The following is a 15,407-nucleotide window of genomic DNA, read 5'->3' as shown; positions in this document are numbered from 1 at the left end:
TTTCCATCTATCTGAGGTATTTAGAAAAGGAAATAGAAATGCCAGTTCCTTGCTATTGGAACTTTGCCTGCTGCCACACAAACTTTTCCAAAAAATCTCTGGAATAATAGCAGTGCACTACTATAGGACTATGGAGACAAAGAAATGAGACTTCTGATGACTACATCTTGGAAGTGAAATACCATGGCTCTTGCAGATTTATTTTTCTTTGAAACCAGATGCTGATGTGGGTTCACTTAGATGGGGAAGCTACAGGTTTCAACAATAGAATTCTCTGGTGCCAGTGTTCCTTTGTAGTGTAACCACATCATACAATGAGAAGAAATATTGAAACAATACTAAATTTCACAGGAAGCATTGGAAGGTCTATGGCACAGGGAGTCTATCTCTGAAAATCAGTCATGACAAACTTCCAGTGGGGCAGAGAGGAAACAATGACAAGGTAGAAGTTGATTTCCCCACTTTCACTGTTGAACTCACATCATGGTACAGTTGTATATCATCCATTGTCCCTCTCCTTTATGTGTTGTGTTTTCTGTATGTTGGTGCATTACAGACATATGACTCAAACATTAGTGTTCCCAAGGAGTATGTATATAAATGGCCTTATAGACCTGATGACAACTTCAAAAGTATATACTAGAATAATCCTGTGGGACTAAATGGCAAAAATAGTCAAGCCTTGTAAGGCATAATGAATTCTTCAGGACCACCCACATGGCCAGAAGGAGAAAATGGGTCTGATTTAAACTGTCTCTCCAAACCAGGTGAGTTGGCTACACCTGGTACAGTCTGGGGACCAGATTCAGGGTGTGTTGGTGTAACCATGTCCACTTTTGTATATGTCAAGGGAAGATGGGAGGAACCTGCATCTCAGTGGGCCATTAGAAGCATCTTATGTGAGAAAGGGCTTTGGGTATGGAGTCCCCAAGGAAGTGACCTCACTTCCTTGGCAGTAGAACACACAGAACTTGGAACCCTAGTAGCTAGGCACCCACATTCCAGACAAACTCCCATTCTGCTCACTTATGTTGAGACAGCAAACCCGGAGCCATGAGTTCTTGTTGTCTACTCATATTTGGATGCTTATTTCTCAGGAAAGTCCCTAGTAGGGACCTTTCCAAAGATTGAAAGCACTGTATCAATGTTGGGACCAACAACTCTGGTGATATTTCCCAAGAAGACCATAAGTGAAACAGGACAGGCCATTGGAAGTGAGTAGAGTCTAGCCCTCCATTCAGATTCCCATTTAGATAGTACCAGACCCTCATAAAGCCCTCCTCCATCCATCAGAGGGCCCTCTCTACATGTCAGAGAGCCCACCCTACATAAAAATGAGAACCCACTTAACACCTCAGAGAATCTTTCATTCACACTTCAAACTCACCTCCCTACACATCTAAATGACTCTCTACTAATACCAAGAGCTCTTTCTACACACCTCAAATTCCCATTCATATACCCCATAGGGACACTGCCTCCACACTTTATTGAGTAACACACAACTCAGTAATCCTTTTCTATACACCCCAGAGAGTACTCCCTATAAATTCCAGTGAGACGTTAATTCAAACCTCATAATTCCCATGCTACAAACAAAAACACACCCTAGTACACAACTCAGATACGTCTTACTACTCACCAAATTCCCCTCTCTACTCACCTCTGAGTGTTGCCTGACACACCTCAGAGAAGACTGGATACACTCTTGAGTGTTCTTCCTAAGCAATGTAGGGAATCCCCCTATTATACTCAAAGAATAGTCCCATTACATCTCATTTTGTTCTATCTAGTCTTATCAGATAGATTTCAATGATTCATTTCTAAGGGCCCTAACTACACAACAGAGAGCACTCCTATACAGACAAAAGCCCTTCTGCACCCCTCATAGATCCCTCCTGAACACGTAATAGAGGCCTCCTTACACACCTCAAATCATGTGCTCTACAAATCTCAGAGAACCTTCCCTTCACACTTCAGAGAACACTTCCGACACAGCAGTCACCTCTCCACACAGTTCAGAGTCCTACCTACTCATATCAAGTGCCCTTTCTACAGAATTCAAAGGGCCATCCACATACACCTTAGATACATTTCATACACACATTATTTATCAATGACTGTATCAATGTTTGGACCAGAGAACCGTTGCTACACACCACATGCCATAACTCTACATACCTCAGAATGCCATAATTTCACTATTCAGAGGGCCCTGTTACACACCTCATAGAGCCCTCCTTTCAAACTTCAGTTTGTCCTCATTTATCTCAGAGATCTCTCCTTACCCACCATAGACATCTACAAATACACACCTCAGTTAACTCTTAATTTTCACCAATGAGCACCCACCTCATTTAACAGTCCTCCCTACACATCTCAGAGAGGCTCCCATACAAATCTCAGAATGCCCTTTCAACAAACCTTTAAAAACCCTACCTACACATCTCTTGTAGCCCTCAAAACTAGCCAAAATGCCTTTCATATTTACCTCCAAGGGCCAAAACTATAAAACTAAAAGAACCCCGAAGATACTCTTCTGAGTGTTCTACCAAAACACCTCACAGTTTTTTTTCCTTCTATCCTCAAATATTCCTCTCACCACACCTGAGTTTATTCTTGCTAATCATATCAGAGATCTAACTATTCACTGTAGATGTCCCTCCCTACATAACTGAGATAGTGTTTCTACTATGTCAAACAGGCCTCCTCCACCCCTCATAGATCCCTCTGCCCACCTAATATAGACCCGGCTACACACCTCTGAGAGACCTCCAAAGACACATCAGAATGCTATCCCTCTGAATTTCAATTAGACCTCATTACACATCTCAGTGAACCTACATGGCAGAGCTCAGAGTCCAGTCTACTCATCTCCATAATTCCCAACTTCAGACCATATAGATCCCCCTTCCAATCTTCAAGGGACCCTACTTTTACATCAATTTGCCCTCCATACTCATCTAACAGAGCTCTCACTACTCACATAAAAAACCATACAAACACAACTAACTGAGCCTTTTCTACTCATCTCAGTGCACCCTATCTATACACCTGATTGAGCCCTCCCAACTCAACTGAAAGGACCCTCACACACATTTCTTGTAGCTCTCTTACACACATCATAGAACCATCATGCACACCTTATAAAGTCCACAGCTCAGAGGCCACATGCTACCAACTTCAGAGAGACTTCTCTACACACCTCAGCTTAACCTTTGTACACGACAAAGTGTACCCTCCATACTAAAATCCAGAGCAGTTCCTACACACATCAGAGAAGTCCCTACATAACTCAATGAGTAAAACCATACTTCTTTGCAAGAAAAAACAATGTTTCTTTGCAAGCCCTCTATAAACACCTCAAAGAGCTTATACACTCACCTCACAGAGGCCTCAATATACACACCTCAGAGAACAATTTTGACTCCACCATGGACTTCCCTATACACCACAAATACTGACTCTTACTCTGAACCTAACCCTAAACCTAAGCATAAACCTAAGTCCTCCATACATGCCACAGAGTCCTCCCTGACCCTGAAACTGACCATGACTTGACCCTAAACCCTAACCCTAGGCCTAACCTAACCCTAACCTCATAGTGCTCTCCCTTCTACACCAGTTTTTCTCCCTACTCATCTCACCAAACTCTTACTACTCACCTCAAATGGCCCTCCAAACAGCTCACTGTGTTCTTTCTACAATTGCTAGTGTGCACAACCTGTGCAACTCTGTGAGCCATTCCAACTCACTTCAGGGGGCCTTCTCACACACAAAAAGAAGCCCTAGGAAAAGCATCATATAGCCCTCTTACACAATTCATACACACCTCCTTACACAGCTCATCAGCTGCACACTCCCAGTCTTAGAGACCTTTCTGTACACATATCATAGTATACTCCATAAACATCAATGGAAACCATCCTTATATCAAGAGTAGTACCTACTTGTGTAGACAACCTCAGGTAGGCATCCACATATACTGTACTGAGTACAAATTATATTTCTATACAAGACCTTCATACTAACTATACTTCTATGTGGTGCTCTTTAAACACCTCGGAGAGAATTTCCACTCACCTCAGAGAGCCCTCACTACACATCTCAGAGAGCTCTTTCCACTCACCTCAGAGTTTTTTCCTACACACTGCAAAAGTCCTACTTATTCAGTTATGTGAGCCCTCCCTCTCATAGTAAGAAGTTCACTGACAAACCTTATAAATCCCCCCTACAACTTTCAGACAGTCCTCCCTACATACCTCATAGAGACCTCCCTACACAAAGAGAACCTGTTTTAACAACCCAGAGAATATTTACTACACACCAGAAACACATTCTCCTACACTTCTAAGTAATCCCACTCTACTCACATCAAGAGCCCTTCCTGCACACCTTAAAGTGCCATGCATATACAGCTTAGGGATGCTTCTTCCACACTTTATTGAGCAACACCCAAACAACTCAGATAGCCCTATATACATTCCAGCAAACACCCCCTATAAACACTCTACTCATCAAAACTCTCCCTACTCATCTCTGGGTGCTGCATACACCCACCTTCTCCATTGATAGTCCTCACCAACACTTCAGAGATTTCTTATTCTCCATTGAAAGCCCTCACAAACACTTCAGAGATTTCTAATACTATCCTCAAAAATCCCTCCCATCAAAACACAGTGTGTTCTCCCTACACATATCAGAGAGATCTCACTATTCACTTCAGGGCATCTCCCTCCACAACTGTGTTAACATCTCTACTCAGTCATTAGGCCCACTTGCACCCTCATAGATCCCCTGGCATATCTAATAGAAAACTCCCTACATACCTGTGAGAGCCCTCATACACACATCAGAATGCCATCCTTATGATTTAAATGAGCCCTCACTATACACTTCAGAGAACCTACACTACAAAACTCAGAGAGTCTTCCCTACACCTCTAAGCAAGTCTGACCTACGTGTGACATAGGACCTCCCTTCACACTTTATAAGGTCCTCCCTTCTACATCGGTTTTTCTCCCTACTTCTCTTACAGAGCTCTCACTACTCATCTAAAGAGGCTTCCAGAAACAACTCACTGAATCCTCTCTATTCATCTCAGTACACATTCTTTATAGAGCTGGGTGATCCTTCCAGACTCATCTCAGAAGGACCACCCACAAACATCATTGAGACCTCTGACACACATCAAAGATCTCTTCTATGAACATTATAGAAGTTCCTCTAAACAGATCAGAGACTGCAAGTTACCAACTTCAGAGTTCTCTCTACACACCTCAAAGTAACCTTCATTCACATCAAAGAAAGCCCTTCCTACTTACCTCAACAGCAGTCTCTACACTCCTCAGAGAGACTTCCCTACGCACCTCAGGAAGTACAAATTAGATTACTTTAAAATCCCTCTTTACTAACTAGACTTCATTTCAAGTACTCTCTAAATCTCTCAGAAAATCCATCTACTCACCTCAGAAAGCCCTCTATACATGCCTAAGGGAGCCCTTTCAATTCAAAACAGAGGCCTTCCCTATGCATTCAAATTTCTGACCCAAGCCCAGAACCCAACCCTAACTGTAACCCTAACACTAAGCCCACCATACATACCACAGAGAGCCCTTTCTGACATTGACAGTGACCATGACCCTGACCTTGACACATTACTGATCATAATGCTAACCTTAACCTTAACCTCATAAAACCTTCCCTCTACATCAGTGTTTTCTCCCTCATATCACAGAGCTCTAGTGCCTTACCTTAAAAGGCCCACCAAATAGTATTCATTAAGCCCTTTGTACAATTCACAGAACACCACCCCTATGCACCTCTGTGAGCCCTCCATGTTCACCTCAGGAAACCCTCCCACACACCACTAGGAGATCTCAAACACATTTTGTAGAGCTCTCTTACACACATCATAGTTCCCTTCCTCCACAGTCACATACTACCAACCTAAAGCACCTCCCAAATACTCTCAGGGTACCCTCCTTATACATCAAAGAAAGCTGGTTCTACTTACCCCAAATGCATTTTCTACACACTTCAGAGGGACGTCCTTACATATCTCAGTTTGTACAAATTAGACTCCTTTGCAAGCCAGTTCTACTAATTAAACTTCTTGGCAAGTGTACTATAAACACCTTGGAGAGTCTATCTACTGATAACAGAAAGGCTCCAATATGCATCTCATAGAGCCCTTTCGACACACCACAGAGGCCTTCCCTGTAAATTGCAAATACCAAACCTGACCCTGAGCTTGACAATAACCCTAATTTAAGACTAAACCTCAGCTCTCCTTATATACCAGGGAACCCTCCCTGACTCTGACACTGACCATGAACCTGAACCTAACCCTAAATCCTGACCCTAAGCCTAACATAATAGTGCCTTTCCTCATTTATCAGTTTGTTCTCCCCACTCATCTCACAAATCTCTGACTACTCACCTGTAATGGCCCTTGAAACACAATTCAGTGAGCCCTTTCTACACTTTACAGAGCACGTCCCTTAATCACCTATGTGAAGCCTCTCAACTAATCACAGGGGACACTTTCACATGTGTAAAGGAGCCCTCTGACACACATAATAGTACCCTGCCTACACATCTCAGAGGCCACTCCCTACAAACCTCAGAAGGCCCTCTGTGCACACATCTTAGTTTCCTGCTGACACATCAAAGTATACCCTCACTACTCATCTGAAGAACTGTCCCTACACACCTCAGAGACACATCCTTACATACCTCAGTGAGTACTCACTATGGTTTTTTGGAAGCCTTCCCTAATCACCTCAGCAAGCCTCTGTACTCATCTCAGGGAAACTTTGTAATACACCAGATAACCATTACAACAATTCAGAGAGCCATTTCAACACACCACGGAGGCCTTCCCATTACAATCCAAATACTCATTTGGATCCTAACACCAACACTGAACCAAATCTTAACCCTCTAACTCTAACACTAACCCCCTAATTCTAATACTAACTCTAAATATAACCATAATCCAAGCCCTAACCTCAAAAACTAATAGTCACCCTCCCTTCTCAGGTCAGAATCATCTCCATACAAATATCACAGAAGCCTCCCTACATATCTGAGTGCCCTACTGACACATTGAATAATGACCTCACTATATGTCTCAAGAGAAGTCCCTAAACACCTGAAATAGACATATCCCTATACAAATAAGTGAGTACATACAATACTCCTTTTCAAGCCCTTCTAAACACCTGAGTGAACCTTTCTATTAACCTCTAAAACCCTCACTACACTCTTCAGAAAACCCTTTTGACTGGCTTTCCATATACTCCAAAAGTACCCCTAATTCCTTAATTGAGCACTCATGCTCATGTCAATTAGCCCTCCTACAAACCTCATAAAGCCCTCCTACACCCCTCAGAGACCACTCCCACAATACCTCATAGCACCCTCCTTCCACAATGAAAAGAAACCACTTTCACACCTCGGAGAATTTTCCTATATGCCTCAAACATACCTTCCTATACATCTAAGGATTTCCTCCCTACTCACATTAAGAACCGTTCCTATACAACTATAAATCCCATCAATACGCACCTTAGGGACACGCCCTCCACACTTCATTGTGCAAACCCTAAAACACTTAGAAAGTCCTCCTTATACACCCCAGAGAGCAATTCCTAAAAATGCCAGATAAATGTTAATTCAAACCTCAGAATGCTCTTGCTACACACCTCAGCAAACCCTACCACACATCTCAGATAGACCTCAATATTACCAAAAACTCTCCCTACTCACCTCCAAGAGCCTTACATACCTCAGAGATTCCCTCTACTATCTTAAAATAAACCTTCCACCACAGGGTGTTCTCCTTGCTTATATCAGATGGATCTCTGTATTTACTTCACAGGACCCTCAATACACAACTGAGATAGCACTCCTGTTTGGGCAAAAGTCATTTTTCACACCTCATAGTTTCTGCACACCTAATGGAGACTAATCTACACACCTCAGAGAGCCCACACAACAAACCTCAGAGAGCCCTTTCCTTCCTACACACCTCACAGTCATCTTCCTCCACATCTCAGAAAACCCGCCACACTCATATCAAGCACCCTTGCTACACAACAGAGGGTCATCCATTCACACCATAGAAACCTGTACTACACACATCATTTATCAATCCCTACAGAACTCGGAGATCAGTTGCCAAATACTACACACCGCCTCTCTACACTACTTTTACAATTCAGAGGACTCTGTTACACACTCATAGAGCCCTCCTTTCAAATTTCAGTTTGTCCTACTTATTCACATCAGAATTCTCCCCTTACTCAACTTAGAAATACATGTCTACACCCCTCAGAGTACATATTTCTCACCAAAGAGGACACTCCCTAAACAACCTTTTCAACCATCCTCTCTACAAATCTCAGAGAGGTTTCCATACAAACCTGAGAATGCCATTTCATCAAACCTCAAGCCTCAAAAAATGCTACCTCTGCATCTCAGGTAGCCTGAACTACTCACCAAAAAGCCCTCTCTATTCACTGCCAAAGGACAAAACTACACAACTCAGAGAGTCCACTTGATACTCCATTGAGTGCCCTCCCAAAACACCTCAGAGATTCCCTATACTATCTTCAAAGGATCCTTCCATCAAATTTTAGTATGTTCTCCATACTCAAATCAAAGATATCACACTATTCACTTCAGAGGGCCTTCCCTACACAACTGAGGCAGTATTTCTCCTCAGATGTAAAGCCCTCTTACACCCCTCATAGATTTTTCTGCACAACTAATAGGGACCACCCTACACATCCCTGAGAGACTTCCATTCACATGTAAGTGTGCCATATAGTTCAATGAGTTCTCACTAAATACCTTAGGGAACCTACACAACAAAGCTCAGAGAACCCTCCCTACTCATCTCAGTGAATCCTACCTACACACCAAAGAGATACTCCACTCCACACCTCATAATGCCTCCCTTTCTATATTTGCCCTCCATACTCATCTTATAGAGGTCTCTCTGCTCACCTCAAATGGTTCTCTGAGCACAACTCACTAGAGTTCTTTCTACTCATTTCAGTAAGCACACTGTATAGGCCTGTGTGAGCCCTCTCAACCGCTCACAGTTGGACCACCTACACATGACTAATAGCCCTCTGACATGTCATAGAGTTCTCCTACACACCTCATAGTGTACTCTACACAGCTCAGACCATGAACTACTAACCTCAGAGAGCCCTCCCTACACACTTTAGAGTATCCTCCATGCACAAAAATAAAAGCATTCCTAATCACTTCAAAGCAATCCCTACACACCTCAGAGAGATATCCATACATACCTCACTGAATACAAACTATACTTGTTTTAAAGCCACGTCTGCTAACTATATTTCTATGCAATTCCTCTCTAAATGACTCAACTAGCCTATCTATTCACCTCAGAGAGCCTTCAATGCACACCTCAGAGAACAGTTTTGAGTCACTACATAGGCCTTCTATGTACACCACAGATGCAGACTCTGATCCTGAACCTAACCTTAAAAGACCCAGAGTACAGAGATAGAACACATAGCACATGGCCTAGAGTACAGCACCCAGAGCACAGAGACCAGAACACAGAGCAGAGAGCCCAGAGCCCAGATCAAGTGTAGAGAGACAGAACACAGACACCAGAGCCCCAAGCTCAGAGTACAGAGCACAGAGACCACAGCATAGAGCCGAGAGCACAGAGCACAGAGCCCAACCAGAGCTCAGAGACAGAGCCCAGAACACAGAGCACAGAGACCAGAGCACAGAGCAGAAAGCAAAGAGGCAGAGCCCAAAGTACAGAGTGCACAGCACAGAGCACAGGACCAGAGCATAGAGCACAGAGACAGAGCCTGGAGCACACACCACAGAGCACAGACCAGAGCACAGAACACAGATCCAAGAGAACAAACCTAGCATACAGAGACAGAACACAGCCCATAGCCCAGAGCTCAGACCACAGAGCCCAGAGCCCAGAGCACAGAGCACAGAGAACAGAGCCAGAGCCCAGAGCACAGAGAGCAAAGCAAAGAGCCCAGAGCACAGAGCACAGATTCCAGAACACAGAGCACAGAGTACAGAGACCAGAGCACACAGCCAGTGCCCTAAACCAAGACCCAGAGTACAGAGACAGAACACCACGCTCAGTGCCCAGAGCTCAGAGTCAGAATAAGAGTGCAGAGAGAGAGCACAGACTCAGAGCACAGAGCACAGAGCACAGAGCCAGAGAACTGATCCAGAGCCCAGAGCATAGAGTGCAGACTGCAGAGCACAGAACACGAAGCACAGAGCAGAGAACTGATCCAGAGCTCAGTGTGCACAGTGCAGAGCACAGAGTCAGATAACCTAGCCAGAGAACAGAGCACAGATCCCGGAACACAGAGCAGAAAGCATGGAGCACAGAACCAGAGACCAAAGTGCAAAGTTCAGAGCACAGATCACAGAGCATAGAGCACAGAGCAGAGAGCACAGAGCACACAGTCAGAGCCCAGAGCCCAGAACACAGACCCAGAGTAGAGAGACAGAACACAGAGCCCACAGTCCAGTTTACAGAGTTCAGAGCACAGAGGCAAAAGACCAGAACACAGACATCAGACAACAGAGCAAAGAGTCCAAGGCACAGAGCCCAGAGCCCAGAGCCCAGAGTACAGAACACAGAGCACAGAGCACAAAGACCAGAGACCAAAGTATAGAGCACAGAACCCAGAGCCTAGACCCAAAGTACAGAGAAACAATACAGAGAGAAGAGCCCAGAACTCAGAGCAGAGAGCACAGAGCACAGAGACCAGAGCACAGAGACCACAACCCAGAGTCCAGACCCAGAGTAGAGAGACAAAACACAGAGACCACAGCCCAGAGCTCAAAGCACAGATCCAGAGCACAGAGACCTGAGAACAGAACAATGAGCAAGAGCAAAGAACCAGAGTCCAGAGCCAAGACCCAGAAACAGGGACAAAACAAATGGCAAAGAGCCCAGAGTTCAGAGCATAGAGCAAAGAGACCAGAACAGAGAGCCCAGAGCCCAGAGCCAGAGCACAAAGTCAGAGCACAGATCCCAGAGCACAGAGCCCAGAGCCCAGAGCACAGAGCCAGAGCTCAGAGACAGAATACAGAGTCCAGAGCCCAGAATACACAGCACAGAGCACAGAGACCAGAACCCAGAATAGAGGCAAGAATACAGAGCCAGAGCCCAGAGCCAGAGCACAGAGCACATAGTGTAGAGTACAGAGCACACAGCCCAGAGTGCAGAGCACAGTGCAGAGGACACTGCCAGAGCAGAGAATGAGCACAGAGCACAGAGACCAGAGTGAGAGCACAAATTTCACAGTGCAGAGCACAGAGAACAGAGCAGAGAGCACAGAGACAGAGCACAGAGCCCAGACAACAGAGGTGAGAGAGAGCCCAGAGCACAGAGCACAGAGACCACAGACCATAGAACAGAGCACAGAGCCCAGAGCACAAAGACCAGAGCAGAGAACTCATAGCTCAGAGCATAGATCCAGAGTACAGAGACAGAACTCAAACCCCACATTCCAGAGCTCAAAGCAGAGAGCACAGCGAACAGAGACAGCTCAGAGACTGAGCCCAGTGCGCAGAGTGCAGAGCACAGAGCATAGAGCCAGAGCCCAGAGCCCAGAAGCCTGAGCACAGAAGAGCACAGAGCACCAAGCACAGAGTCAGAGCCAGTGTACAGAGACAGTACACAGAGCACAGAACACAGAGCTCAGAGTTAGAGTCAGAGTACAGAGACAGAGACCAGAGCAAAGAGCACAGTGACCCGAGTCCAGAGTACAGAGCCAGAACCCAGGGCCAGTGCCCAGAGCACAGTGCTCTGGCTTGTGCTTTGGGATCTGGCTGTGTGCTCTGGCTCTGTGCTCTGTGCTCTGGTCTCTGTGTTCTGGCTCTGGGCTCTGGGCTCTGGACTCTCTCCTCTCATCTATAGCTCATTGATATATGCACTGGGCTTTGTGCTTTGGGCTCTTGTTCTGGGCACTGTCTCTGACTCTGGGTTTGGTATCTGTGCTCTGTGCTCTGTGCTCTGGCTCTGTTCTTCTGTGCTCTGTGCTTTGGGCTGTGTGCTCTGGCTCTGTCTCTACACTCTCACTCAATACTCTGGGTCTGGGCTCTGAACTCTGTCTCTGTTATCTGCATCCTGGCTCAGAGCTCTGTGCTCTGTGCTCTGGTCTCTCTGTTCTCTGTGCTCTCTGCTGTGAGCTCTGGCATGTGGGCTCTGTCTTCTGTCTCTGTACTCTGGAACTCTGCTCTGAGCTATGTGTTCTGTGCTCTGTTCTCTATGTTCTGTTCTGTGTTCTCTGGGCTCTGGGATCTGAGCTCTTTGCTATGGTCTGTGGTCTGTGGTCTCTGAGCTCTGTTCTCTGAGCTCTTGACTCGGTGCTGTGGGCTCTATGCTCTGGGATCATTGATTTGTGCACTGGGTTCTGTGCTCTCTCTCTGAGCTCTGGTCTCTGGGCTCTGTGCTCTGTGCTATGGGCTCTGTGCTAAGGTCTGTGTGCTCCATGCTATGTGCTCTGTGCTCTGATCTCTGTGCTCTATACTCTGTGTTCTGTACTGTAGGCTCAGGGCTCTGCATTCTGTCTCTGTGCTCTGGGATCTGACTGTGTATTATGGCTCTGTGCTCTGTACTCTGGTCTCTGTGCTCTGGTTCTGTGCTCTTGGCTTTGGGCTCTGGCTCTGGGCTCTGCTCTGGTCTCTGTACTCTGGCTCTGTGCTTGGTGCTCTGGGCTCTGGGCTGTGTCTCTGAGCTCTGGACTCTGGGCTCTGTGCTCTGCACTCTGGGCTATGTGCTGTGGTCTCTCTGTTCTCTGCTCTGAGCTCTGGGCTCTGGTCTATGGGTTCTGTCTCTCTACCACTGGGTACTTTGCTCTGTGCTCTGGTCTCTGGTTTCTGTGCTCTGTACTCTGTACTGTAGGCTCTGGGCTCTGTGTTCTGTCTCTGTGATCTGGGATCTGGCTGTGTGCTCTGGCTCTGTGCTCTGTGCTCTGGCTCTGTGCTCTGCCCTCTGGGCTCTGTACTCTCGACTCTGGGCTCATTGATTTTTGCACTGGGCTCTGTGCTCTGTGCTCTGTACTGTACGCTCGCAGCTCTGTGTTCTGTCTCTGTGCTCTGGGATCTGACTGTGTACTCTGCCTCTGTGCTCTGTGCTCTGGGCTCTGTACTCTCGACTCTGGGCTCGTTGATTTGTGCACTGGGCCATTTGCTCTGTCCTGTGTGCTCTAGGCTCTGTGCTCTGTGCTCTGGCCTTTGGTCACTGTGATCTGCAATCTGTGCCTTGTGCTCTGGGCTCTGGGCTCTGAAATCTCAGTGTTCTCTGTTGATATGTGCACTGTGCTCTGTGCTCTGTGCTGTGCGCTCTGGGCTCTGGGCTCTGTTCTCTGATTTTTGGTCACTGTGCTCTGCACTCTGTGCCTTGTGCTCTGTCTCTGTGCTCTGGCTCTGTGCTCTTGGCTCTCGTCTCTGTGCTCTGGGTATGTGCTCTGTGCTCTGGTCTCTGTGCTCTGGCTCTGTGCTCTGAGCTCTGGGCTCTGTGCTCTGTGATCTGGGCTCATTGATTTGTGCACTGAGCTCTGTGCTCTGTTCTGTGTGCTCTGGGCTCTGGTCTCTGTGTTCTGTCTCTCTACACTTGCTCTGGCCACTGGGCTCTTTGCTCTGTCGTCTGGTCTCTGTACTCTGGCTCTGTTCTCTGGGCTCTGGGCTCTGTACTCTCGGCTCTGGGCTCGTTGCTTTGTTCACAGGGCCCTGTGATCTGTGCTGTGTGCTCTGGGCTCTGTGTTCAGAGCTCTGGCATTTGGTTACTGTGCTCTGACCTCTGTCCCTTGTGTTCTGTCTCTGTGCTCTGGGCTCTGGTTCTGGGCTCTGTGCTCTCGGCTCTGACTCTGGGTTCTTGCTCTTAGTCCAGAGCAGAGAGCACAGAGCACAGAGAACACAGCACAGAGACCAGAGCACAGAGAACAGTGCCCATAGACCAGAGCACAATGTGCAGAGTACAGAGTGAGAGCCCAGAGCACAGAGTACAGAGCAGAGATCACCATGCATACAGCCCGGAGAGCAGAGCTCAGAGCTAAGAGCACAGAGCCCAGAGATCAGAGCTCAGAGACAGTGTACAGAGCACAGAGCAAAGAGACTGGAGACCATATCACAAAGGACAGAACCCAGAGCACAGAACCTGGTGCACAGAGCCCACAGCATTGATCCAGAGTGCAGAGAAAGAACACAGAGCCCGCATCCCAGGCTCACAGCAGAGAGCACAGAGAACAGAGACAGAGCCCAGAGTCAGAACCCACAGCCCAGTGTGCAGAACACACAGCACAGAGTAAAGAGTCAGGACCAGAAAACAAAGACAGAGTTCAGAGTACAGACCCAGAGTATTGAGTCTGAGCCTAGAGCCAAAGCCCAGAGAACACAGCCCAGAGCAGAGAGCACAAAGCATAGATCCAGAGCCCAGTGCATAGAGTGCAGAGCACAGCAAACAGAAAAAAGAGCAAATAGCATAGATCCCAGAGCTCAGAGCACAGAGCACAGAGACCAGAGACCAGAGTTTATAGCACAGAGCACAGAGAACAGAGCATAGAGCCCAGAGCCCAGACCCAGAATACAGAGACAGAACACAGAGCCCAGAACCCAGAATCCTGAGCAGAGAGCACAGAGAACAGAGCCCAGAGCCCAGAATTCAGAGTCAGAGCTAGAGCAAACAGCCAGAGTGCACAGCCAGAGCACAGAGTCAGAGCCTAGAGCCAGAGTACAGAGCACATAGTGCAGAGCACAGAGCACAGAACACAGTACAGAGATAGAATACAGAGCTCAGAGCCCAGAGCTCAAAGACACAGCCAGAGCACAGAGCCAGAGCACAGACCCACAGTACAGAGATACAACACAGAGCCCAGAGCCCAGAACTCAGAGACAAAGCAAGAGTACAGAGACAGAGCTCAGAGCCAGAGACCTGAGCACAGTGCACAGAGCAGAGAGTCAGATCACAGAGATCAGAGTACAGAGCACAGAGGACATGGCCAGAGCACAGAGCCTGAACACAGAATGCAGAGCACACAGACCAGAGCTCAGAGAACAGCGACTGAGCAGAGTACCAGAGCCCAGAGCCAGAACCCAGACTCACAATGCAGAGCACAGAGCCAGAGCAGAGAGTGCAAAGCACAAGCACAGATGACAGAGCCAGAGCACAGAACCCAGAGCACAATGCCCAGAACTCAGAGCAGAGCATCCAGAGCAGAGAGTGCAAGGCCTGAGCCCAGTGCCACAACACAGACTACAGAGCACAGAGCCAGAACATAGAGACCAGAGCACAGAGGACAGAGCCCAGAGTCCAGAGGAGAGAGTCCAGAGCACACAGCACAAGGCCAGAGCCCAGAGCCAGAGCACAG

This window comes from Sciurus carolinensis, assembly GCF_902686445.1.
Source record: "Sciurus carolinensis chromosome 14 unlocalized genomic scaffold, mSciCar1.2 SUPER_4_x, whole genome shotgun sequence".
Taxonomy (NCBI): Eukaryota; Metazoa; Chordata; class Mammalia; order Rodentia; family Sciuridae; genus Sciurus; species Sciurus carolinensis.
The sequence above is the reverse complement of the archived record's forward strand: the minus strand, read 5'-3'. Positions refer to the sequence as shown.